The sequence below is a fragment of the Hibiscus syriacus genome, unplaced genomic scaffold, assembly GCF_006381635.1.
Source record: "Hibiscus syriacus cultivar Baekdansim isolate YM2019G1 unplaced genomic scaffold, ASM638163v2 tig00110864_pilon, whole genome shotgun sequence".
Classification (NCBI taxonomy): Eukaryota; Viridiplantae; Streptophyta; class Magnoliopsida; order Malvales; family Malvaceae; genus Hibiscus; species Hibiscus syriacus.
The window spans coordinates 2,528,334-2,555,993 of NW_024062893.1; the positions used below are offsets into that span (position 1 = coordinate 2,528,334).

General features: G+C 33.5%; 2 pseudogenes; both read left to right on the forward strand.

The window, feature by feature from the left end:
- Positions 1–1,386: 1,386 nt before the first annotated feature.
- LOC120143836 lies at positions 1,387–14,570 on the forward strand (annotated as a pseudogene).
- A 633-nt stretch (positions 14,571–15,203) lies between these two features.
- On the forward strand, positions 15,204–16,733 carry LOC120143833 (annotated as a pseudogene).
- Positions 16,734–27,660: the final 10,927 nt, after the last annotated feature.

Below are 27,660 nucleotides of genomic sequence, written 5' to 3' on the forward strand. Positions count from 1 at the left end.
CCCATTTAACATTTGAGTTACCCAATCCAAACTTCGATTTAAACCATCTTGCCCGCCCGATTCCCACGCCACAACTCTCAATTCTCACCGGATTTCTCTTCATCTTGCCGGCGCCGCCGCTATCGTACCCATCCGGTCATCCATTTACACCCATTAATAACCCATCTCGTATTCCCTTTGTTGCCCGCCGCTTCTCAACTCAACAATCCCTTTGCTTGCCGCTGGTTCTAAACAATCCTGTTTCTAAGGTAATGTTCTCTTTATTTCATTTTTTCTTTAATGAATCCTTTTTTTTTATTTGTATATCTTATGTCCTTCTAAAAGAACATTTCCCCTTCGCTTCGATTTGATTGGTTTAGACAAATAATTTCGATATGGTCAGTTATCTATTTGTAATGTCAGATTACATGAAAAAATCAACTGAACCGACTGATTAAAGCGATTGCTCGTCCCTGCTAATTGGTTTATCAAGTTCAATCCGGTGCAACTTTGAGTGTTTTCTTTTATTATTCAATTTATTAATTTATGCAAATTTAATGACCTAGCTTCCTTTTGCTGGCCGCCGGCTTCAATCATTTGCTGCTCCTCTGCTCTGCTTCCGCTCATTACTTCCAACTGCCCTTTGGCCATTGATGTAAGCCAAGGGAAAGACATCAAACTTACATATATACTGTAAGTGCAATAAGTTCCATTGCAATATAGGGGAGTAAAAAATGGTTCTGATAAATTGGTATGGAATTTTAGGTTCAGTGAGTAAATTTCTTTGTTCCTTAGTAATTAAGTTTATTCTAGTAACCAATTGGATAAAGCATCAGTCTTTGAGAATTAAGACTAAAAATTAATAGCCTAGATATGTTTTTAGAGAATAGAAATTAATAGACCAATGGATATATGGAGTTTTGACCCTCTAAATGTAAGAGAAAAACACTGAACTTATCCTTGTTGGAGGCATACTTGTATATGCAATCCCATCTAGAGTTGTACTGAGTACAAACCCCTTATTTACTACATGATGACATAACCTTTCAACTTTAACAATATCATACATGCTAAATCAATTAAAGATACTACCATCACTTTTAGCTTGCGTTTTTCATTATTTTGCACAACAGCCCCAGAACCTTTTGTTTGCTGTTCTTTTGTATCTAATAGTCTTTAACATGAACAATAGCAGCTCTGTTCAGCACTTGAATTGTTATTTATTATTATTTTATGTCAATTCTTTCAGATCCTAAATGTTTTGTTCCTTCTTTTGGTGTCTTCCCCAAACACATTACATTTGAGATGGCTTTTCTTTCGTTCTTCTTTCATTCTTTTTGCCTCAGGATTTTGTTCTATATATTGTATTATTTCTGGTTTTACATTTTTTAGGTTTTTGTTTCGGAATTGCAGTATTCAGGAAGTTTCCTTTTTTTCCTTCTCTCAGTAGCTACTAGCCATTCCCTCTAAATCCATCTTTTTTTCTCCTTGTCATTATCAGCTTCTGCTTCACTTTCTTTGCAACAAACTTTTCCGTTCTTATTGCCTTAGATGGAAAGTGATAATCTTGCATACATGGAACTTGCAATTCACCAGGTAATCTCGATCCTTCATTTTCTCCCTTTCTGTAATCCAATTTCTGCAATGTTGCAAAGTGATCCCATATTTTTTCAGGCAAAACTTGCCATGGAAATCCTTGAAGTGCCTGTTGGGTAAGTATTAATCTCATAAAAAAAAATCTCCCTTAGCCTACTTTTTCCACCTGTTGGATAAAATTTGAGTTTAGTTTCTGTATATTATTCAGTGATTGCAATAAGTTCTATCTGTTGGATCAATTTTTTTCTCCCTTAGCCTACTTACATATAAAATTAAATGACACGGTGGTTTGAACATTAAAAAGAACAAGTTATAAACTTAAGTCGAAAAGAAAACATCATTGTCAAGTGCATAAATTTTGTCTCACCAGATCTGTGAATCGGCAAAATACCAAGTGCTCAGTTTTTGTTGGTTGCACTTTGTCATAGACTCATAGATTAAGTTCTTCATTGTTACGGTTATTAAAGCATAAGCAATTGTTAATACCCATGTAATAATTGAGTACCAAGTTTCAGACCATGTTGCAAACCCTCTATTACTACTCTCAGATTTCAAGCTGCTGTAAACTTTATCAGATATCAGTTAACTTCTATAGTTCTCCGTTATCTTTGTTTCTGGTTTAGTTTTGAAACTAAATTGGCTTTTTTGCTCAACATGATGACTCAGTCCTAATACAAAATTTAAATGCATTTTTTCACCTACTTCTTATTGACCAGCTGTTTATTCATTAAGGATGGGAATGTCATTGCATCGGGTAGAAATCGAACCACTGAGACACGAAATGTAAATAAATCTCCTACCCCTTTTATGATCAGTTGGATGTTTCCATGTTTTGCATCCTTGATCTCTCTTGTTGCATGCTGGTTGCACAAATCTATATGAAGGTATTTAGTACTTAAAAAAATGTCTCTTGTGTGCATACATGTTTATGAGAAACATTTATGCTTGTTTGTGCATCATTTTGGTCTTCATATGCTTCTCATCCTATTGTAATAGTGATCTGTTTGGTTGTTGCAAGTGACTAACTTATTAATTCGCTAGAAACCGAAACAATTTAATGCTGTTGATTATTCTTGTGGAGAATTTGATCTAAAGATGTACAAGTCATTAAGTATACTTGAAATTAGTTAAATTTGCATAAGCAACTTAACATTCTTAGCCAAGTCTAACTAAGAAAAATCTATTGGTCTTTTTTTTAATCTTTCTCTGTTTTGACTTCCACCTGGTGTAAGCAGGTGATCTGCAGAGATGTAAAATGAAAAAAGATCTTATCTTTTTTAGCCAAAAGTTGCACGCTATTTGTTTATGTTAGCCCATATTTAGCATATTTTGCATTCTCTTCTTTCTGCAGGATGCTTATGTTGGCCCCAAGAATATACAGTATCCTCAAATTAGAATTTGTATCATTTTCTTAAATTATTGCTTTGATAAAATAAATATATAGATATGAAAAGATAATTAATCCATGGATAAATATACATTTCGATACCTAAAAAGTAATTTCAAGGTCTAATTTGGCATCTAAACCTTTTTTAATTAGATATTTGAATTTAACTTTAAAGTTCAATTTGATATCTATACTCTTTAAGTCAATTAGATATTTGAACTTGTCTTTTTTTTATCCAAAATTGACACTTACAATTTTGTTTTCAATTTAAATTAACAAGCAAAAGTTAGGTATCAATTTGAAAAAAAGCAAAGTTAAGATACTTAATTGAGAAAAAAAATACCAAATATATCATTAAAACCGAAACATATATCTACCCTCAAATTTTACAACTTTGTTATCTTTAAGAATATTTTCTTTATTATTGGTTTTCCCGCATTTCCGGCCAAGTTTTTGTACCAAGAAGCGAAGAATTAGTTTTATTTAAGTAAACATGTTTGGTGGATTAGTTAAATTATTTATTTTATTCTCTCGTATTTTTTAAAGGGTAAAGCATACAAATGGTCACTGAATTTTTCAAATGCTTGTATTTAGGTCTTTTAACTTTTAAAACTTGCAATTCAATCACTAAATATTTAGTTCGTTTTCAATATGGTACTCGACGTAATGGACATTTCACTTCTGTTAGGGTAAATTATATAAATGGTCATTGAACTTTATAGGCACTTGTATTTAGGTCCCCCAACTTTTAAAACTTGCAACACAATTATCAATTATATTCTAAACCCCAAATTTCAAAATATTTTAATTACATTTTAAACTTCAAATTCCAAAATATTTCAATTACATGTCCAACCCTAAATTCATATTTCATTCTCAAAATCTTCCATAAAAATTGAACTTGAAGTAATAACCCTAAACCTTTAAAACACAACCTTTTCAAAAAAATTAACCAGCTATAAGTGAATTATAAGTGATTATGTTGGGTTTAGGGTTATGTTGGACTTAAATACTCAATTCAGTTTATAAAATATTTGACTCGATTTTTTTTGATTTGAGTTTATAAAATTTAAATCAAGTTTAATTGAATCTTTGAGTTTTAGTTTAAATTTAATTATAAATATTTATCATATTATAATATTATTTGATTCTAATTCAGTTTAGTTTATAAAATAGTTGACACGAATTTTTTTCGATTTGAGTTTATAAAATTTAAATCAAGTTGAATTGAATTTTCGAGTTTCTGTTTAAATTTAATTATAAATATTTATAATATTATAATATTATTTGATTCTAATTTAAATATTTTTTAACCATATACAATACATATATTTCTTTATATTTTTTCCATATATAGTATGCATATATCATACAGAGTTAAGAGACTTGACTCAAATTTAAAAATTAATCCACTAATTACTAAAAATTTTGAGATATTCAAGTTGTATTTTACAACTTGATTTTAACTTGAAATTTTTTTAAGTTGAATTTATGAAATTACAACTCAAAGTCAATTTGTATCAATTCAAGTCGAAAATAAAAATTCGAATCGAATTGAGTATTGTTCACTTATAGTTGGTTAAATCTAACTTTTAAATCCTCAACCCAACATAATCATTTATTGTTATGGACCCAAAATGAACTAAATGTTGTTGATTATGTTGGGTTAATTGGTGGAGAAATTTATCATTTAGGGTTATATTTTGAGGGTTTAGGGTTGTTGTTTCATGTTTAGTTTGTTATGGTAGATTTTGACAATGGATTATGAATTTGAGGTTGGGCATATAATTGAAGTATTTTGGAATTTGAGGTTTATAATATAATTGAAGTATTTTGGAATTTAGGGTTTAGAATATAATTGATGATTATGTTGCAAGTTTTAAAAATTGGAAGACTTAAATGTAAGCGCCTGAAAAGTTCAGTGACCATGTATATAATTTACCCTAACAGCAGTGAAATGGCCTTTACGTCGGGACTATATTGCAAACAAAATAAATATTTGATGATTGTATATCAAGTTTTAAAAGTTGAGGGATCTAAATGCAAGCATTTAAAAAATTTAGTGACCATTTGTATATTTTATCCTTTTTTAAATTATAAATTTTTTAGTTCTCGTTCTCTTCCCGGATTAGAACTAGAATTAATAAAAAAAAAAAAACCAATCGAAAACCAAAATGGGAAAAACACAAATCCAACCAATCTCAAAACCCATTTAACATTTGAGTTACCCAATCCAAACTTTTATTTAAACCATCTTGTCCGCCCGATTCCCACGCCACAACTCTCAATTCTCACTGGATTTCTCTTCATCTTGCCGGCGCCGCCGCTATCGTACCCATCCGGTCATCCATTTACACCCATTAAAACCCAACTTTTGATATAACCCATCAGACCCATCTCGTATTCCCTTTGTTGCCCGCCGCTTCTCAACTCAACAATCCCTTTGCTTGCCGCTGGTTCTAAACAATCCTGTTTCTAAGGTAATGCTCTCTTTATTTCATTTTTTCTTGAATGAATCCTTTTTTTATTTGTATATCTTATGTCCTTCTTAAAGAACATTTCCCCTCCGCTTCGGTTTGATTGGTTTAGACAAATAATTTCGATATGGTCAGTTATCTATTTGTAATGTCAGTTTACATGAAAAAATCAACTGAACCGACTGATTAAAGCGATTGCTCGTCCCTGCTAATTTGTTTATCAAGTTCAATCCGGTGCAATTTTGAGTGTTTTCTTTTATATTTCAATTTATTAATTTATGCAAATTTAATGACCTAGTTTCCTTTTGCTGGCCGCCAACTTCAATCATTTGCTGCTCCTCTGCTCTGCTTCCGCTCATTATTGCCAACTGTCGATTGCTACAGCTACCACCCTTTGGCCTTTGCTGCGGCTTGTCCTGTTAGTGCTCACTGCTACTGGTGTTTAGGTACTCATGAATTTCTCTTCTTCTTTTGCTATTATGCATTGTCTTGTACCAAATTCCATTGATGTAAGCCAAGGGAAAGACATCAAACTTACATATATACTGTGAGTGCAATAAGTTCCATTGCAATATAGGGGAGTAAAAATGGTTCTGATAAATTGGTATGGAGTTTGAGGTTCAGTGAGTAAATTTGTTTGTTCCTTAGTAATTAAGTTTATTCTAGTAACTAATTGGCTAAAGCACCAGTCTTTGAGAATTGAGACTAGAAATTAATGGCCTAGATATGTTTTTAGAGAATAGAAATTAATAGACCAATGGATATATGGAGTTCTGACCCTCTAAATGTAAGAGAGAAAAAACTGAACTTATCCTTGCTGGAGGCATACTTGTATATGCAATCCCATCTAGAGTTGTATTGAGTACAAACCCCTTATTTACTGCATGATGACATAACCTTTCAACTTTAACAATATCATACATGCAAAATCAATTAAAGATACTACCATCACTTTTACGTTTGAGATGGCTTTTCTTTCATTCTTCTTTCATTGTTTTTCCTCAGGATTTTATTCTATATATTGTATTGTTTATGGTTTTACCTTTTTAGGTTTTTGAATATTGGTTTTGGAATTGCAGGATTCAGGAAGTTACCTTTTTTTCCTTCTCTCAGTAGCTACTAGCCATTCCCTCTAAATCCATCTTTTTTTCTCCTTGTCATTATCAGCTTCTGCTTCACTTTCTTTGCAACGAACTTTTCCATTCTTATCGCCTTAGATGGAAAGTGATAATCTTGCATGCATGGAACTTGCAATTCACCAGGTAATCTCGATCCTTCATTTTCTCCCTTTCTGTAATCCAATTTCTGCAATGTTGCAAAGTGATCCCATATTTTTTCAGGCAAAACTTGCCATGGAAAGCCTTGAAATGCCTGTTGGGTAAGTATTAATCTCATCAAAAAAAAAAAAAAAATCTCCCTTAGCCTACTTTTTCACCTGTTGGATAAAATTTGAGTTTAGCTTCTGTATATTATTCAGCGATTGCGATAAGTTCCATCTGTTGGATCAAATTTTTTTCTCCCTTAGCCTACTTACATATTAAATTAAATGACATGGTGGTTTGAACATTAAAAAGAACAAGTTATAAACTTAAGTCGAAAAGAAAACATCATTGTCAAATGCATAAATTTTGTCTCACCGGATCTGTGAATCGGCAAAATCACCAAGTGCTCAGTTTTTGTTGGTTGCACTTTATCATAGACTCATAGATTAAGTTCTTCATTGTTACGGGTATTAAAGCATAAGCAATTGTTAAAACCCATGTAATAGTTGAGTACCAAGTTTCAGACCATGTTGCAAGCCCTCTATTATTACTAAGATTTCAAGCTGCTGTAAACTTTATCAGATTTCAGTTAACTTCTATAATTCTCCGTTATCTTTGTTTCTGGTTTAGTTTTGAAACTAAATTGGCTTTTTTGCTCAACATGGTGACTCAGTCCTAATGCAAAATTTAAATGCATTTTTTCACTTCTTGTTGACCAGCTGTTTATTCTTTAAGATGGGAATGTCATTGCCTCGGGTAGAAATCGAACCACTGAGACACGAAATGTAAATAAATCTCCTACCCCTTTTTTGATCAGTTGGATGTTTCCATGTTTTGCCTCCTTGATCTCTCTTGTTTCATGCTGGTTGCACAAATCTATATGAAGGTATTTAGTACTTAAAAAAAAATGTCTCTTGTGTGCATACATGTTTATGAGAAACATTTATGCTTGTTTGTGCATCATTTTGGTCTTCATATGCTTCTCATCCTATTGTAATAGTGATCTGATTGGTTGTTGCAAGTGACTAACTTATTAATTTGCTAGAAACCGAAACAATTTAATGCTGTTGATTATTCTTGTGGAGAATTTGATCTAAAGATGTACAAGTCATTAAGTATACTTGAAATTAGTTAAATTTGCATAAGCAACTTAACATTCTTAGCCAAGTCTAACTAAGAAAAATCTATTGGTCTTTTTTTTTAATCTCTCTCTGTTTTGACTTCCACCTGGTGCCAAGCAGGTGATCTGCAGAGATGTAAAATGGAAAATTATCTTATCTTTTTTAGCCAAAAGTTGTACGCTATTTGTTTATGTTAGCCCATATTTAGCATCTTTAGCATTCTCTTCTTTATGCAGGATGCTTATGTTGGCCCCAAGAATATACAATATCCTCAAATATCATTTTGTAATTAAAATTTTGAAATAGTAACAATAAAGGTCTTTTCGTCTATTCATGTTCGAGTTCCCTGATTTTAATAATTGGACTACTGAGAGCAAAACTAAAAATTGTGTGCTCTTTTGTGGAATATCTCAGACAAGCAATATCAATATGCCTCTTTTTCTTTCGCCTCTTCTTATTCTATTTCTCCCATTTCAAGGGCTAACTGAATTTTGATCCCTTCTTTGGTATGATCATTTTACTATGAGTATTTGCTTTTTGTTTTTTGTGTGGTTTATGAATTCCTCCTACAAGGGAAAGTTATTATATGAACCCCTACCCCAGAATTATGGGGTGTAGGTGGGCTGGATCACATGATAGTAATGTTTTTACACAATTTATACCAGAAGTCAATAAAGTAATCATACTTTTGCTCATTTCTACAGTCTCTAGACCTCTTCTATGGTTTAATTATTGTATATCAGTGGACTATTATTCAATCTTGCCTCATTCTTGTCAGCTGATATAAATTACACGGCTTCATTTTCTGTTGTGTAGGCTACAAGGCATGCATAAATAGAAGCCATAGACATTCTTCTGGAGAAGTGGCAAAGAGATGGGCTTTCAAAAGCAGAAGTTGCTAAAAACTTTTCACAATGTGTTTTGTTTACATGTGAACCATGCATAATGTGTGCTGCAGCTTCATTTCTTGGTATAATTCTTTTCCAATTATAATACTTGAATATAGGAATATATAATTCTGATTAGATTTTATTTTCGTTGCTTTTTTTTTGCTAGCCTGGTTATTGACTCATCTTACTCATTTAGGCATAAAGGAAGTATATTATGGTTGTGCAAATGAGAAATTTGGAGGATGCGGATCAATTTTATCCTTGCATTCCAGTTGCTCAGAGCCATTCATCAGGTTTGTGTAGAATTCATTCTTCCATGCAAATGTATATCTTTTATTTTGTTTAATTTTCTTCATCGTTGTTTTTCCATTGACCTCATTTAGTTGGATCTCAACTTATTATTTTATGAAGCTCTGAATTTTTTATTAGCATACATTTGCTATTGTGAGCACCATTTTAATTTACACTCCAAACCCAAATAAAAAAAACCCAAACCCTTTTACATTTTAATTTACACCCAAAAACCCAACTAAAAAAACCAAACCCATTTACATTTTATTTTTACCCAAAGCCCAAACCAAATAAAACCCAAACTGTCCAAACCCTAAACCCGACCCGAGGCCCAAAAATCAGATCCGACCCTATCCGGATGGGCAGCTGCCCACTGCACCCAACCAGATTCCACCATTTTCTCCTCCAACCAGAAGCCACCTGCTCCTGCCCCAACCAAAGAGGAAGCCATCAAGCACTCCAACAGCACACTCCAAGCCCCTGCAAAACAAGAAACAGGAAAACAAATTAGCAATGATTTTTATCAGTGGTGAATGGGTATTTAACCCAAGAATTTAATCTGTAAAAAGGGTTCGAAAATCCTCCAAAAACAAAAACACTGTAATACCATATTCAGAAGCAACAACAGTGCCTTAAAAGGTTATCTATCCTTCTTGTTTTTTTTATTAAATTCGAACAACTTTATTAGTGATTCTTGCTCTGTTATTTTTCAAAACCCAATAATTTTTTTTTTAAATTTTTTTACGTCTTCGAATGAGATTAAAACAGCCCTGTTTCGTTTTTTAAGGAAAAAAACGTACTGATTTTCTACTTTCTGCATGTCTCGAATAAAAGTAAAATAAGAGCTTTTTTTTTTTGAACTTTTTTTTCGAATTTTTTTGGTCTAATCTAATATCAACCAAACCATTTTGCAGTAATAACTAAAAAATAAAAGAGAGTAAACGGAATCATACCTGAGTCAACGGAGGGTCGTCGGAATCCGGGGTAGTCGAACGGTCTAGGGCCGTTTTCGGGTAGTTTGGGGTCGTTTTAGGTGATTTTAAGCTTTAGGTTAGATTCGGGGCGGTTAGATCTACTATCGGTGAAATTTTGAGGTTATTTTAGGTTTTTCTGCTATCGTGTGCGGCGGCTGGAGGGGCTCAAGGTGGCCGACCTATTGTTGGCCGGGTTAGGGGAGAGAGTTTAAAGATTTTTTTTTTCCTGAAGTTCGATTGAAATGAGTAAAAAACAAACATTGTTGGTATTTATAGGTTAACTTAAGGGTTTAATCGCGTTTTACCTCTAAGAGTTTAGGCATGTTTTTGCAGTTTGGTCCCTGCAAGGACCAAAACTGCTATTTTACATTTTTGCTGTATATGCCTTATTTTTTGGGTTATCCATGTTATGGTCCCTGTTATTTGAGCGTGTTTTTGCATTCTAGTCCAGTAGGATTTAAAACTGTAATTTTTCCTTTTATTTGCCTATTTTTATTTATTTTGGTGAAATTGTTGTTTGTTCCGTGTAAGTTAACCGTGTTTTTGTATTTTAGTCATTTGTAGTGACTACTTATTTATTTTTAAATATCTGTGGATCGATTCTGTAATTTTCCCTTTTTATTTAACAAACTAAGTTTTAGGCTTAAATAAAATGAAAAATTGCTTTTTGGTCCCTGCATATTATGCGTGTTTTGTGTTTTAGTCACTAATCTGTTTAGTTTTATTTTATTTCGAATTAGACTTTAAATTTTAATTTGTTTTAATTTAACCCCTTTTTATGTTTAATTTATTCCCTTTTAGTTTAGTATTTTAAAATTTATGTAATTAGGTCTTATATTTAGGTTTATTTTATTCTTATTTTATGTTGTTTTTTTCTGTTTTTTATTTATTGTTTTAATTTTTTTTAATTAAGTTTATTAAATGTTTCAATTTTTCATAGTATAAATTCTTATATTTAATTTTAAATTAGATTAGCATTCAAATCACGCTTAGAAATTAAGACGACACATTAGTTATTAATTAGGGAGCAATTCGAGTCGAGTTTTCGCATAAGATGTCCAATTACTCAAATCGATTGCTCGAATTTTAAAATTTATTAATAATTAATATTTTCTAAAAAACTTTTAGGCTAGGTTCTTTAAATAGGTTAATTTAGATAATAATTAGGCTTTTTGGTTTATTAATTAGCCCCCAACTTTAGAAATTTTCGATTTAGGTCTTTAAACTTTTAATCTTTTAGAAATCGATTTTTAGATCTTGACCTTTTTAGTCCCCGAACTTCAATTAGTGTTTTAATTTTGACATAATTAAATAGGTTAAATAGAGCCTCTACTTTTAGATAGATTTCAATGTAGTCCCCTTAATTTAGGTAATAATCCGAGTCGGCCCTCACGTAAATGCTCAAGGGACCACCTTGGTTATTCATTTCAATAATCGGTTTAAAAAGCAAATAGGGTTAATATTAGAACCTACACTTCTAGGTTTGAGCCTTTAGGTCCTTTTATTTTCATAATTTGTCACTTTAAGTTAAAAAAAACCTTAATTTACTTTTAGTTTAATTAGGATAAATAAAATTTGTTTGATTTCATTTTATTTTTAACCCTAAAACAATGTTTACTTATTAGAGAATTAATAGTATATCTCCCGCAATTATGCTTAGGGGGTGACTACTGGTGATTCCCGAAATAAGTCGACATCCTTATCAAAACCGCATCATGATTTTCTAAAAACGAGAAAATATTCGGTTATCGAGCACAATAGCTGATCTCCCGCGTTTATGCTAGGGGGCGAACGCTATCGACTTTAATAAACGAATACCCTTTTCAACTCTTTGCATCCGTAATGATTTTTGAATTAAATAAAGATCGAACTTAAAATTTCCGATTTTAAATATGAGGAAACCAACTAGGTACCAATTTTTTGGCGCTTGTGGGGTGCTAATCCTTCCCCACGTAACTGACTCCCGAACCTGATTTATGGATTTTCGCAGACCTTGAAACTTAGTATTTTTATAAAAATAAAATGTTTTATTAAAATCACCCGGTTTTTATGGTGTCTCACTCGCACCTTAAATGATTGGTAGCAACTCCTCACATTTTGAAAAAACCTTTTCAAAGAGAAAACCCCCGAATCTGTATCGGTATTTTCCCCGCCCGGGCAAAAAACGGGGTCGACAGCTATGGTCATGGGCTGTCATTGGATATGGACCAAGTCACTAAACAATTTTCAGGAAGTCGAAGTGATTGCCTTTATTATTATTATTATTGTTATTCCTGGAACAACCTATGGTGATTGATAATTCAGCTGGTCAAAGGGAGACTAAAATCTACCCAACATATCAAAGGGAGTCGAAACCTCATGTTTTGTAAAAAGAGAGACAAAGATCTTATTTTTTTTTAATTCCGACTAGACTTTATTGATGCTAATCAACCTCTTTAAATAGACTTACATGTTTGAATAAAATACTAAACTAAGAATAAAAATGAACAACTCGAAATAAATAAAGACTCGTAATGACATTAAATACTCAGACAAAACCTCCTAACAATAATAAACTATATCTCCTTAAAATAACAACAACAATAATATTTTCTTTTCTAAAAATAAGATAAGATATTCTTTCTGTAAAAATAAAATATATTTTCCTAATAAATAACATAATATTACTCCCCTCCCAGAAAAGAGCTTGTCTGCAAATTTGGGATTGCATAGTTCGCTCTTTTGTGCAAACTGCATTTGTAATTTTCATACGAGCATATAATCACTCTTACTTTTTGTTTTCTAAATGCGTTAGTAGGAATTTTCTTAGGAACCTAACACTACTTTATGTTTTGGTATTTTGACCATTTCTAGCTTTCCATGCCCATGTCTTTGTTGTCAGTTTTTAGGTATTTTTACTCGACTGCTATTCTTTTTTCTAGCCTCTCCTTGAAGTTAGTCTATACTCCTCAATGTTTGCATTATTTGCCCCCCACGAACCTCCTTTATAATTCCACCACCTCTTTGAAGACTCCTACCCTCTTTTCAAAGGACTTCCATCTATTCTGCTTAAAAAACCTGTTTTGTCCATGTTTTTCCAAGCTTTTCACCAGAATTCCCTTTAGCATATTACTTTTGAGCCTACTCTGTCCTCGTTATGTTTTCATATACTCGGTATAATGTTGATGACGACACAATGCCAACAATTCTCTTTCCCTATATATCTTGCATATAGCCGCTGGAGTTGTCTCAATGATTGTTACATTCACGGTACGTGACAATGCAAGTAACTCATCTAATTCCCTTCAAATTCATCAAATATACTTTTTACAAAGTATTGATTGCCTAAAAGTTGCTGTCTAAACTTTTTGGTTGATTATTAACCGTCTCTTGCCTATTTCATACTTTTCATTGAAATGAAGTTGTACATGTTCTTGGTCCCACTTTAATTTGAGACCAAATCCTGGAGGTCTTTTCCTTTTCTCCTCTCTCATGGAAAAGGAAACGGTCCAAAAGAAAGTGCTTCTATTCACATCATCACAAATAATGTTTAGAAGGGAATGCCACCTTTGTTACTGCAATATTTCTTGATAATATGCTCATATTGTGTCTTCACTAGATTTATTTTATATAGCTTTTTCTCTCATGTGGAAACTGAGAAGCCATTAATGCTGGAATTTCTTTCTACATTCATCCTCTTCAATTTATTAGAACAATTTGTAATTCAAATGAATGACCTTTTTTTTTTCTTTTCTAATTTTCTTTTAGTGATAAAGTTCCACAAAGGAAAGGTTTCAAATGTACAGGAGGATTAATAGCCTCGGAAGCAGTCTCCCTTTTCCGAAGTTTCTACGAACAGGGGAATCCCAATGGTAAGCAATTTCTGCTTCACTGCATTATGGAAATTACAAGGTCCTAGTCTATTAACTCAAATAATTTTGGTTTCTTTCGGCTCCAAAGCCACATAGGCCACTAGTTCAAAAGAAAGCTGAGTGATAAATACAGGCTGATATTTTCTGTGATTATCATAATTCGTTTCAGTTAATTTGATTGCAAATGACGTTCTACTCTGGCCTATTTTTTCGAGTGATGTTCTTCGTTTCAAATTTCCTGTCATGATTTTGGTGCTGGTAAGCGATTTAAAGGGTAATAAAATGTTGGTCATAAAGGTGTGAAATGGAAGGCAAATAACAAGTCAAGAAAAAAGCTTATTTGAGTTTTATGATGATAATTGCAATTCGGAGTGTGTATGTATGTCTGTATGTAATATATTGTTGCTGACGCATGGAGATAGATAAGGTCACTTCTAAAATTAGATCTCTTCCCAGTTTTGTAGGATTGACCATGAAAGGTGTTATTGTGGAGAGAAATTATTACTATTTTTTTGAACCAGGGAGGATGTGTTCCCCTCAAGAACTTTACTATTATTATTTGCCTTTGTTCTTTTTCACGATCTAGCTGTAAGAGGTGAACCACCAACGGCCGGCAAATCTAACTTGTTCCCATCAACAAAATATAATTCTGAATCTCTTGATAGTACTTTTTTCCACGAATCAAATGCCCCCATAGTGTGTAACTGAAAGTATACACTTTTATGACGAAAATTATAGAAATTAAAAATAAAGGAATTAATTTGATAATCCGACTAAGGTTTATGGGTTTTTAATATAATCAGACCAAAGAAAATTAGTTGTTTACACATTCCCGTGAGACGTGGCTTGCAGCTTTCAATAAAAATTCCAGCACAAAAACGAGCCTCTACGGACTTTGTTGATCACGATATTTGGTTAAATTCTGTTGCTAGTTCTTGTACTATTCAAGTTAATAAAATCTTTATATTCTAATTTGACCTTGTAATGTTATTAACTCTTGTACTATGTATATTTTACGAATTTAAATCTTTTATTTAGTTTGATTATTTTCAATTTTTTTTTTTAAATTTTAAACTTTCATCTCGACTTAAATAGTGGCAATCAAATAGGTTAATTCAAATTATGTTACTAACTTGTGCAATATGCATATATAGTAATTTAAGTTTATGTTCTTTAAGTTGATTATTTATAATTTCTGTAATTTAATTATATTAGTCCTGTAGCGTTTGATTCAAAATAAAATTTTAGAATACAAAAAGTAAAAGTAATTAAATTAGAATACAAAGACTGAATCTATAATGTAATTGATAATAAAGGCCCTATTCGAAGAAGTAGTTGGAGTGGGAGACGATAGAAATGAAGAAAAAAAGAAGCCGCCGAGTCAGAAGAGGATAAACATGGTGGTGGTCCCCACTCCCCAGTGCCCTTTACCTCGCGTTAAACCTACAATCGATCAAATCTCTGATCTTTTCCCTTCCGATTATCCCATTCCACCCAACCGCGGCGAACCATCGCATCGCATATTTGAAACCAACACAAAACGCATTTCCACTCCTCCCATGGCTTCCTCTACTTACTGCTTCCTTGTCTTTTTCTCTTGCTTTCTCTGCTTCAGAAACGTGTTCCCTGTTCTGGGTTTCCGATCAAATTTCGCTTTGTTCCCCATCGTTAAAGACGCCGCAACTCTCCAGTATGTCGCTAGGATTTCTCACGGCACTCCTTTGCGACGCACCGACCTCGTGGTTGATCTCGGCGGTTCGTTTCTTTGGATGGATTGCGATTCCGGACACGTGTCGTCATCAAACCGGTTGATCTCCAGCTGCTCCGTCAACTGCTCGAGAGCGAAGTTCAACGATCCGGGAAGCAAGAGTTGCCTTTTAAACACAAACTGTAATGTGTTCCCCGACAATGGTGTGACGGGGTTGACCTCAGTAGGTGAACTGGTGGAGGATATCATAGCCGTCGTTTCAGTTGAAATGTTAAAGTCGGCGAAATCACAACCGTTGATCACTTCATCTTCTCTTGTGCACCGACCTTCCATTTGCAAGGCTTGGCAAGTGGTGCTAAGGGGATGGTGGGTTTAGGGAAATCTCCCATTTCACTGCCGTCTCAACTCAGTGCCTCAATCGGACACCCACAAAAGTTCAGCCTTTGCTTATCATCAAATGGTGTGCTAATAACCGGCAACGGAGAAACACTTTTCGGTTCCAAAATAACAAGGTCGTTAACGTACACACCCCTCGTCATCAAACGAGACGGTTACTCCATTAACGTTCAGTCCATCAAGATCAACGGAAGAAGATTGGGGTTAAGCAAATTAGAGGCGAAGTTAAGCACAACCGTGCCTTATACCACGATGGAAACCTCAATCTATGCAACGTTTTCCAAGGCGTATGGCGAGGCAGCCGCTTCGATGAACATGACCAGGGTGCCAACCGTGGCTCCGTTTGGACTCTGCTTTAGCTCCAAGCCTGGCCCTTTGGCGCCCGAAATCGACCTGGTTTTGCAAAGCGAGATGGTGAAATGGAGGATTCAAGGGAGTTCTTCAATGGTGAAAGTAAACCAAGAGAGCATTTGTTTAGGGGTTTTGGATGGAGGAATGGATCAAAATAGCCCCATTGTAATAGGAGGGCTTCAAATGGAAGATAACCTTTTGGAGTTTGATCTGGAAAGCTCCATGCTGGGATTTAGCTCTTCTTCTCCGTTGTTGAAGGAAACAAGTTCTTCTTCCAAGTTGAAGCAGTTTATGCAATTTCTCTCTTTCTTTTTGAAAAGTTTTATTTTGTAAAGGCCATCACGATGGTATCTATTGATGCTATTTGTGAAGCATCAATACTTGTAATTTGAGGAGAGCAAGGAAATGTAATATACTAAATGAACAAATCATTGTGTATTGGATCATCGATTTTTCTCCAAAAGTATGGATATAATTGTTGATCAAATCCATGCAAAAAATGAATGTTAATTGAAAGCTTGGCGTTGTGGATTCAATGCTTGGGAAAATTTCCCTTTTTTGTCTAAGAACGTGTCATGAGTGGAATGGTGCCAAATGAAGAGGCTTCTCTCATATCTATTCTATGGATAAATTATAAATTATAAATTTCATCACTCAATTTTATTCTCACTCTTATTTTGGCCACTCGAGATTATAATTTTTTAATTTACTCAATGAATTTGATTTGGTCTTATTTTGATTTCTTAGATATTAAAGCAGGAATGGAAGAGTTATAAGACAATCATGTATACTAATATGAACTATTTTTTGTTGACATGGAACCCATGTGCCATTCAATCGTTCTCTTTTTTCTTTTTATCTTCTTCTTCTAAAGAAAAGAGCTTTATAATCTCATCCATGTCTCACGTTAGTGTTGAAATCATCGATATCTTCTCCTATCACTCAATACACTAATGAATTTACCTCGCATCTCTTACTACTTTATCAATTTGGAATTTCCAAAAACCACTTTAAAAACTCATGAAATTCAACTCAAAACTTATGATTTCTCAAATCATTTTGATCTACAATATCTACCATTCTATGAACATGGAATTAATATATACAATTTCCTACCATTAAGATTCATCTTCGAGAAATCAAAAGAAATCACAAGTCAATATTTTTTTCATAAAAAATAAAAAATATTACGGTCATTTAACAAAAATATAAGATACAAATTAGCCTTTTGTTTTTAAACGAAGTTACAAAAATCTCCGTTCGGTGCTTCAACCACTGGGTTACCTTTCATTACTCTCCATTTGATCCTCACTGTGAAAAACATATGGATTGGAGAAATCTTTTCGGATGTTCTAAGGGCCAAAATCTAGAGTTCTTTCCGCCTAGGGTTTGCGAAGGATCCAAATCCGTCCAACCCCCCACAAGAGGTGCTCGATGCTAGAATCAAGGAATGAAATTTCTCGCTTGTGGGATAGTTCCTAGGTGTTGCTCTGAGCTTCTCCTCAACGTAAAGGCTTGTTGATAACTTGTGGAGGAAAGCTCTGAAGGGCGAAAGAATCTAAGTAAATATTGCAGGATCAAACCTCTTTGTATTTTTATTTGCCTCAGAAATGTTAGAAAATGGATACTAGAAAATAGGCCATGACATGTTTCGAACAAAACTCTAATCCTTAGGAAATGGGAGCCAAACCTGTAACATCCCAAACTACGGGTTAGTGACTAAATTGTAAATTTCAGAATTTGATAATAAAAGTAGAATACTTGAATAGTTCAATGATTTATTTGAGGATATTTCCTGAAAGTTGTTAGTAATTATCTAAAGAATTAAAGGGCAAAAGGGTAATTTGTCATGAAAGATATTTTTATCCCTTTATTAAGAGATAAAAACATGAGAAGATGAAAGCATTTCATCTTCTTATTCCTTTCTCTTCCCCTCCCGTAAGAGCAAGGGCAAAGGTAAGTTTCTTCATTAGTTGATTATTTGTTCAATTCAAGGTTGGGTTTGATTTTAGATGATAATTAAGCTTAAGGAAAACTTAATTTGTTCTAAAACAACAATGAAAGGTATATGAGAGATTAAAGATTTGAGTTCTTGAATCAAATCTTGAAATAGAATTGATAAGTTGAATTTTAAGTTGAATTTGACTTGTCATCTATGAGATTAAGAAGTTAGAAGTGTTAGAATTATGTTTGAATAACATGAAATTTGATATGATTATTGAATTCATATGGAGAATAGAATTCTAAGGTTTAAGATGAAATAAATGAATATAGATTGGTTTAAGTATGTGTACTAGAGTTAAGAATGAAAAGGGGATGATATATGAAGTGTTTGAGAGAAATTGAAGTGATTTTCGAGCTAAAAATATGATTTCTGGGCAAGGGGAATCGGTACCATTCAAGGGGAACCGATACCCCTTCAAACGACAGAATTCCAGAATGCCAGAGGGGAACCGATACCCCCACAGGAGGGAATCGATTCCCCTAAAGGAAAATGTTAATATTGGTTTAATAAGTTCGTTTAAGTTGCTAGTATACAATTAAAAGGGTGTGGGTATCTATATGTCTTAAAATGTATAATTATGTAGATTCAAAGCCTAACGAGTTCCGGAATCATTGACAAGTAAGATCGATAAAAAGGGAAGATAAGAGATTGAAAGGGACTAGTGAGGCCAGGTGAGTGCAATTTAAATTGTACTTATGTGATTGATCAAACATTGGCTTGCGATGAGTCAATGATAGAGTTACTATGGTAAGAGGTAAATTATATAATGTTATGTGATTACTCTGTGTGCATTAGTACATAGAATGGATGTATGTTATGTTACATGCTTACATGAAAATGCAACATATGATATTAGATATGTGCTTACACATACATTTGATATGTGATAGAAGAGAAGGAACATGTGATTATGATATCAAGGATTACACGTACATGTGATACGTGACTGAAAAGAAAAGATATGTGTTTATAAGAGAAAGAATATGAATAAGTAATGTGAACGGTCATAAATGATAATGCCCATGTTATGTGATATGAGAGCTAGGGGTATAGTTGGCATGCCAAGGGTCGAGGGTTACCTATGTTCTTCGGGACATATGGACTGTTTACCTATGTTCTTCGGGACATATGGACTGTTTACCTATGTTCTTCGGGACATATGGACTGTTTACCTATGTTCTTCGGGACATATGGACTGTTTACCTATGTTCTTCGGGACATATGGACTGTTTACCTAGGTTCTTCGGAATCTATGGACTGGTCCTTCGGGACATTGATCGAGCTGTGGTGACAGCATATGTGTGCACAACCTCAATGTACTCACATACCTTAAGTTCTCACTAGTGTACATGGGCTAATAAAGTGATTAAACAAGCATACTGAATGTGATATGTATACGATGGGTTTATAAGTGGTTTGAAATGTGTTACGTGAACCATATGATGTTATGTGTGTTTCTTAATGATAATGATGGTATATGTTTATGTATGATTTATGTTATATGAAATATTATATGTTTTATAGCCTCACTAAGTCATCGACTTAGCGTGTGATTGTTTCACACGTAGGTATGGAAAGCGAAAAGAGAAAAAAGGGAGCAAGACAGGTCAGTTCTCTTACCAAATGTCAGATCAGAAAATATATGTATTGTATATAGAGTGTAGTTGGCATGTAGTCTAAAGATAAAATTGTATGAACTCTGATATTTTGTAAACGTTTTGAAATAATTTAAATGTTATCAAAGTTTTTAAATTACTCACTATTTTATACGAATAAATGTTTGAAAAGTCAATGTGACACTTCGGACTCGTATCCGGGTCGGATACGGGTTGGGGGGTTACATTTAATGGTATCAGAGCTACGGTTTAGCCGATTCTAGGCTAAAAATGAAGTCAAAAGTGCTTTAAAAAGTATACATGCCAACATAAAGTGAAAAATTTTCTGATCTGATAGTGTAAGGAGTATACTGTCTTGTAAATAGAGTTAAATTGTTATGTTATATAAGATAAGTGAATACATGATGATGATTTATGAGATATATGTTTATGTGATAGATGATATGTGAACATATGCAAATGACATATGTTAAATTATATGAATTGGATGATCATATGCACATTATATGTGATAGAAGAATGATATTAGTACATGAATATATGAGAGCTTCTAAGTGAAGCACAAGGCAATAGACTGCAGGTAATAGCATTCACCTGCCCTGGCCAGGCAGGGAGAAGAGCGAAAAACCTCAGGGCGTGCCTGTACAAGATTAGAGAATGTTTCATGATATGGAATGATATTATGATATATTTTAATTTTATACTTCAATAATTCATAGAATGAATGTATTGAAAAGAGTTGAGAACACCCGAGTTCAAGGGTGAATGTGAGAAATGTTCCATTGTTGCGGAAAATTGATCAAATGGTAGGAAGATAATGTTAGAAGATTGTCATTTCTCCAAAGTGGAGAAGTTAAATTGAGTAGTTTCGTTACTATGTGGTCAAGCTAAAGTATGGTGAACAAATGTCACCATAAGAATGTTAAAAGATCAAGTGATGTGGTTATCATTTGTAGAAGAGTTCAAGAATAAGTACATGAATGATTAGTTCATAAAACAAATAAGCTCGAATATATGAGCTTGAAGCAAGGGAATTATACGTGCATGTGTATGAGTATAAGTTTAATAAGTTAAACAGATTTATTGTTGAGTTGATTTTGATTAGAAAGGATAAGTAAGAACATGTGATTGGTTGTTTAGGGCTTGCGCCTTAAATTAAAAGAGTGTTACTGGTTTCGAAATTTTTCTTATTTAAAGAAATTATTAATCGCGTTAAAGTTTTATAAAGAGCTCAGAATGAAGAGATTGGAGAACAAAAATCTCATATGATTAAGAGAATTAGTGCTTTATATAGTTAAGCCCATTAAAGAAAGATAGAGATTCTGATTTTCAACTTTAAACCCGATATGAATTAGTTGTATTCTCTGTCAGAGAATCGAATTAGATGAGAGTCAGTCAGACTAAAGCAGTAGGGTATGATAGTGGAAGATTAATCAATGAGTTAATTGATAATAAGTCAAGGTTAAAGACAACCTTTGTGAATTGGGTTAAAAGCCCTGTTAGAAGTTATGTAAATCGAAGCAGAAAAAGTATTTGAAATGGATTAGATGAGTATTGAAATCTGGTGATTGTTGAACAAGTGGAGAAAACATAAGTATAAGAATGATAAGAATAAGGTTTTGTGCAAGTAAAGTTGACTATCAAAGTCATGAAAATGTGATAAGGAGTGATAGTTAAGGATAAATATATGTGATATAAAATAGCATGAGAGTATGAAGGACATGATATGGTTTAGTTATGTATAAGACAAAGGTAAATGGAATGGTTGAATTCGAACCAAAGGAATTATATTATGGACAAATGAGAATTAAGGTTTGATAAGTGAAGGAAATAGAATGAATTATTTTGATTGAGAATAATAAAGATATGGATAGTTTGATGAAGGTTTATGTTTTGATTGAAAGAAATTAGTTGAATAATAAAGTAGTGTGATAGTGAGCGTATTAAGTTAAAGGATTTGTATGTTTGACGGAAACTAAGGATTGATAGAAAAGTTGAAAAGGATAAAGAAGGAAAAGTATAAATGATATGAAAGGAATGTAAAAGCATAAGGAAAAATGTAATGAAAGAATTAAAGTAATGAAGTGAAGTTTATGATAGCACGAAAGATTTATTGAAGAGATGATATGTAAAAAGGAATAGTAGACGTGTAAATAGTATTGTGTATAAGAAAGAGTAATAGAAAAGTTTAAGAATGAATATGGATTTGACAAGTTAAGTAAACTATTATTGAGATAATTATGGTTGGGAAAAAAAATATATATGATTAATTAGGGCTCGTGCCCTAGATTGAACAGTTGATATTTACTAACTGTGATAGTAAAGGTGATAGAGTTATAAGATTGGAAGAAAAGATAAAGTGAGTTAATCAAGTATGATCTGGATTTGAATATGGTTAGATATTTGGATCATATTGATATGATGAAGACAAAGAGAAGAGTATTTACAAGTTTTAAAGGGAGCTTTGAGGAAAAAAAGAAAGTACAAGAGATGGTAAAGAATGAGGTTCTGTATAAGTGAAACTGCTTAACAAAGATATTCTTATCAGTGTGTGCAATGAAAATTCGAGGACGAATTTTATTAAAAGGAGGGGAGATTTGTAACATCCCAAACTACGGGTTAGTGACTAAATTGTAAATTTCAGAATTTGATAATAAAAGTAGAATACTTGAATAGTTCAATGATTTATTTGAGGATATTTCCTGAAAGTTGTTAGTAATTATCTAAAGAATTAAAGGAAGGGTAATTGTCATGAAAGATATTTTTATCCCTTATTAAGAGAAAAACATGAGAAGATGAAAGCATTCATCTTCTTATTCCTTTCTCTTCCCCTCCCGTAAGAGCAAGGGCAAAGGTAAGTTTCTTCATTAGTTGATTATTTGTTCAATTCAAGGTTGGGTTTTGATTATTAGATGATAATTAAGCTTAAGGAAAGCTTAATTTGTTCTAAAACAACAAGATGAAAGGTATATGAGAGATTAAAGATTTTGAGTTCTTGAATCAAATCTTGAAATAGAATTGATAAGTTGAATTTTAAGTTGAATTTAACTTGTCATCTATGAGATTAAGAAGTTAGAAGTGTTAGAATTATGTTTGAATAACATGAAAAATTTGATATGATTATTGAATTCTATATGGAGAATAGAATTCTAAGGTTTAAGATGAAATAAATGAATATAGATTGGTTTAAGTATGTGTACTAGAGTTAAGAATGAAAAGGGGATGATATGAAGTGTTTGAGAGAAATTGAAGTGATTTTCGAGCTAAAAATATGATTTCTGGGCAAGGGGAATCGGTACCCATTCAAGGGGAACCGATACCCCTTCAAACGACAGAATTCCAGAATGCCAGAGGGGAACCGATACCCCCACAGGAGGGAATCGATTCCCCCCTAAAGGAAAATGTTAATATTGGTTTAATAAGTTCGTTTAAGTTGCTAGTATACAATTAAAAGGTGTGGGTATCTAATAATTGTCTTAAAATGTATAATTATGTAGATTCAAAGCCTAAACGAGTTCCGGAATCATTGACAAGTAAGATCGATAAAAAGGGAAGATAAGAGATTGAAAGGGACTAGTGAGGCCAGGTGAGTGCAATTTAAATTGTACTTATGTGATTGATCAAACATTGGCTTGCGATGAGTCAATGATAGAGTTACTATGGTAAGAGGTAAATTATATAATGTTATGTGATTACTCTGTGTGCATTAGTACATAGAAATGGATGTATGTTTATATGTTACATGATTTACATGCTTACATGAAAATGCAACATATGATATTAGATATGTGCTTACACATACATTTGATATGTGATAGAAGAGAAGGAACATGTGATTATGATATCAAGGATTACACGTACATGTGATACGTGACTGAAAAGAAAAGATATGTGTTTATAAGAGAAAGAATATGAATAAGTAATGTGAACGGTCATAAATGATAATGCCCATGTTATGTGATATGAGAGCTAGGGTATAGTTGGCATGCCAAGGGTCGAGGGTTACCTATGTTCTTCGGGACATATGGACTGTTTACCTATGTTCTTCGGGACATATGGACTGTTTACCTATGTTCTTCGGGACATATGGACTGTTTACCTATGTTCTTCGGGACATATGGACTGTTTACCTATGTTCTTCGGGACATATGGACTGTTTACCTAGGTTCTTCGGAATCTATGGACTGGTCCTTCGGGACATTGATCGAGCTGTGGTGACAGCATATGTGTGCACAACCTCAATGTACTCACATACATTAAGTTCTCACTAGTGTACATGGGCTAATAAAGTGATTAAACAAGCATACTGAATGTGATATGTATACGATGGGTTTATAAGTGGTTTGAAATGTGTTACGTGAACCATATGATGTTATGTGTGTTTCTTAATGATAATGATGGTATATGTTTATGTATGATTTATGTTATATGAAATATTATATGTTTTATATGCCTCACTAAGTCATCGACTTAGCGTGTGATTGTTTCACACGTAGGTATGGAAAGCGAAAAGAGAAATAAAGAGGGAGCAAGACAGGTCAGTTCTTCTTACCAAATGTCAGATCAGAAAATATATGTATTGTATATAGAGTGTAGTTGGCATGTAGTCTAAAGATAAAAATTGTATGAACTCTGATATATTTTGTAAACGTTTTGAAATAATTTAAATGTTATCAAAGTTTTTAAATTACTCACTATTTTATACGAATAAATGTTTGAAAAGTCAATGTGACACTTCGGACTCGTATCCGGGTCGGATACGGGTTGAGGGTGTTACAAAACCTCCAAAAACTGAATTCTGACCTTTCTACAGTTCCAATCTGGGTGCATCTTGTTAATGTCCCACTTGAGTTGTATAACCGTTTTGGCCTCAATTACATAGCAAGTGCCATTGGCACCCCCTGTTCATGGACTCAATTACTGCAACAAAAAATCACTTACAATATGCAAAGCTTTGCATTGAGATAAGGGTTAATGATATGATACCCAAAACTATCAAAGTGGAACTAAAGGAAGGGATAAAGGCTACTGTTTTTGTCAAAATTCCTTAGATGCCAGAAAAGTGCAGAACTTGCAAGATCTTTGGTCATAACGAGAAGAACTTCTTGGTATCTAAGATCAATACCCAAGTTAAAAATCAAGTCTGGAGGAAAAAAGAGTCTTCTCCACTTGATGTAGAGGAATTACCTACAGTAAGTGAGATTGAACTTCTACAAGAAAAAGATATTTCCTCCTCTGTCATATTGAATATTAATATTGAAAAAGAGATTATAAAATCTAAAGGGAATGAAGTGGAGCACCAGGTCCTTACCTCTACTGAAGATACAGGTCAAGCAGAAAAAATTGAAGTAACATAGAATAACCATTCAGACCATGTTGCTGATCAACTTAATCACTCTGAATGAGACCTTCATATTTCTGTTCCTAATGAAATAACCCTAAATAATAAAGGAGATCACTCTCATTCTTTACCTAAAAGGGGAAGAGGAAGACCACCAAAAGAGAGAGAAAAACCGAGCTCAACTGATTATGCTAATAGATTCCAAGTTCTAAACGAAATCGAGGAATCTCATTTGATCATTGGTGAACCCCCAAAGAAAGTTCGTGCATCTTCATTAGGAGTGGTTGTCTTAGTTAAGGACTTGAAGTCAAAAAAGAAAAACAAACTAGACATGCCAAAGATAAAAGTTGACAGTGTTGGTGGGGGAACAAAAACTACCCCTTCTCAATGATACTTGCTTTTTGGAATGTAAGATGACTCAATTGTCCTCTAAAACAAGACAAAGTTATAAGAAGAACTTTACTTAATAAAATAGATGTCTTTTGTATGCTAGAAATAAGAGTGAAAGAAGAAAAATCTGCTGCAATTCTTAGAAGTAAATTTGCTGATTGGAATGCCCATTCAAACTATGATTATGCCTCTAATGGAAGGATTTGGATCATTTGGAAAAAATCTTTAAGCTTATCGGTAATCCAAGTTTCAGACCAGTGTATCTTAATTCAAGGTCTCTTTCAAAATATTCCAATTGTCATTACTTCTGTTTATGGAAGTAACGATGGTAGTGCTAGAAGGCTTATTTGGCATCAGTTTCACGAACTCGAAGCTAAAATCGACCATCTCCCTTGGATATTAGGTGGAGACTATAATATTATCCTCCATCCGAACGAAAGCTATGAATGTGATATTCTAGGCCCTCTAATATCTTCTGACATGAAATATTTCCAAGACGCTCTTTTTGATATGAAACTCTCCGATCATCCATTTTTCTATCCTTTACTCACGTGGATTAATAAGCAGCAGAATAGATTCCTTGCAAGGAAGTTAGATCGAGTCTTTATTAATTCTAAATGGGCTAGCACGTTCCAGAAATCACACATTGAGTTTCTAGCACCAGGTATTTCAGATCACTATTTTGCTAAAGTGTGGTTCAAAAAGGAAATTGAAGTCAACCGACCAAAGCCTTTTAAGTTTTTTAATTACTAGACCTAATATCCCAATTTTCTGGAAGTGGTTAATCAATCCTGGCAAACACCAACATATGGAAATCCTATGCAGTCTCTATTCACTAAATTAAAGAGGGTGAAAGCTTATCTGGAGGCCCTTAATCAAGCATCCTACAGTGACCTTCCTGCCAGGGTTAAACAAAAAAGAGCTGACCTTGATATTCAACAATTAAAGACTCTCCGAGGTGAAGAAGGCATTAAAAAAGAGCTACTCCTCCAGAACGAACTGAAAAATCTTGAGGAAGCAGAATCTTTATTTTTTAGGCAGAACTCAAGAATCCAATGGCTAAAAGAAGGAGACAGATGTACCAAATTATTTTATTCAACTGTTGCCCTCAAAAATAAAAGAGATACAATTCGCTTCCTCATCGATGAGCAAGGAAATAGACTGAAAACCTACGAACAAATTTCAACAAAGATAACCAATTTCTTCTCAAACTTACTTGGAAAAGTTGATCCTGCATTAAAGGAAACTGATCTAAATCTGTTGAAGGAACTTTTTCATTTCAATTTGTCTGCTGATAAAGCAAATTCACTTGTGAAAGAAGCCACAAAAGAGGAAATAAAAGAGGCATTCTTTAGTCAAGGTAATGAGAAAGCTCCCGGTCCAGATGGGTTCTCTCATTTCTTTTTCAAAAAGACCTGGAATATTATTCAAAATGACATTACTGCAGTAATTTCCCAATTCTTCAAAGAATCCTATTTGCTACATGCTTTCAATGTTACTGTCCTTACTTTAATTCCTAAGATCCCTACCCCAAGTAAGGTTAAGGACTTTAGACCAATCTCTTGCTGTTCTGTAATCTACAAAGCCATTTCAAAGACACTGGTAAGAAGATTGAATTATATCATGCCTGAGTTAATAACTCTCAACCAAACGACTTTTGTGAAGGGTAGAAGCATCATAGAAAATACACTCATTGCACAGGAATTGGTAAGAGGTTACAGTAGAAAAAATCTGTCTCCCAGATGTTCTTTGAAAATTGATCTCCATAAAGCGTTTGATTCCCTTAATTGGAGATTCATTTCTACAATCTTGAAAGCAATTGGTCTCCCTAGGACTTTTATCAAATGGATTGAAACTTGTTATACTACATCAAGCTACTCAGTCTCCATTAATGGGAGCTTATCCGGGTACTTCAAGGGAGCTAAAGGCCTAAGACAAGGAGACCCCTTATCTCCTCTTCTATTTGTCTTATATATGAATGTCCTTTCTCTTCTCCTTAACATGGCAGCTCCTGAGGGCATCTTC